Genomic DNA, 1,118 nt, shown 5'->3' with positions numbered 1-1,118 from the left:
TCATATTCAAATATTTCAACTTCAGCACCTAATATACTAAAGCTTTGCTCACAGGCATACACAAGAAATCCCATTTATGCTGATAAGACTGAAATGTAAAAGCAAGGACTCTGGCCAACGATGCATTATAAAAAAATTGTAAATCAAAACCAATTTTTAATTGGAGTAAAAACTAACACCTCTCACCTCTTCATGAAGTTTGTTTTCTTTCACTTTTTTGGTTTCTATGTCTTTTTGAGAAATGTCAACTGCTTCCTTATGTTGTTTGTTCATATTTTCCATCTCTAACTGCAATTTATTCACCTTTTGAGAATGCAGAATTGTTGCTGTCATTTCTTTGGGACTTAATATGCTAATTATTTTTTTACCTCTTTTTTTTGAGCAGAAACACTCTATAATTTTTCAGGTATATGATTAGACTGTTTTAAATTTAAAGTTCAGCTTTTTTTTAATAAAGAATTGAACTTTGGCCTGAAGTGAGTTAGAAAATACTCAAAGAAACAACGGCAACAGCAGCAATGGGGAAGACAGCCCTAAGCGGTCACCCTAAATGCTGTCAATTCCTTGGAAATAACAAATACAGGTGAAGATTTTATTCTCTATTTTGTAAATATAGCCAAGATTTTTACAGGTTTTAGGGTACATTTTACAGGGTTTTTTTTATGGTACATTTTACTGATTTTTACAGGTTTTATGGTATATTTGTGCATTTTAATTACAGTTTTTCCTTTACCTTCCATAAACCAGGATGTATTTAATAAGCATTATCATTAGTTACACTGGGACTTAAAACACTCACCTCATCTTCTACATGATGGTATTTAAAACCTACCTTCCCTTCATAAACACTACTTTTCTTGCTTTCTGCAGTATTTTTTTTTCAGCATCTTATTCTGTCGAAATAAACCAAAACAAGCACTGTACTTTAACAAGTTAATAAAATTATGTAATAGTTCATCTCAGTCAAGGATGTCAGAATCCTCAAAATTCCAGCTTTCATCAAGCAAGTAACTCTCTGTTGTACAGTTTGGGTTCCAGAACAATTCTCCAAACAAAGGAATGCTCTGCTAATTCCTGGGATAATGCTGTTTCCTCATGACCTTAGGAAAGGCTCCTCC

This window comes from Malurus melanocephalus, unplaced genomic scaffold (genome assembly GCF_030028575.1).
Source record: "Malurus melanocephalus ecotype Western Australia unplaced genomic scaffold, MMel_1.1 scaffold_1467, whole genome shotgun sequence".
Taxonomy (NCBI): Eukaryota; Metazoa; Chordata; class Aves; order Passeriformes; family Maluridae; genus Malurus; species Malurus melanocephalus.
Note: the sequence above shows the minus strand (reverse complement) of the source record.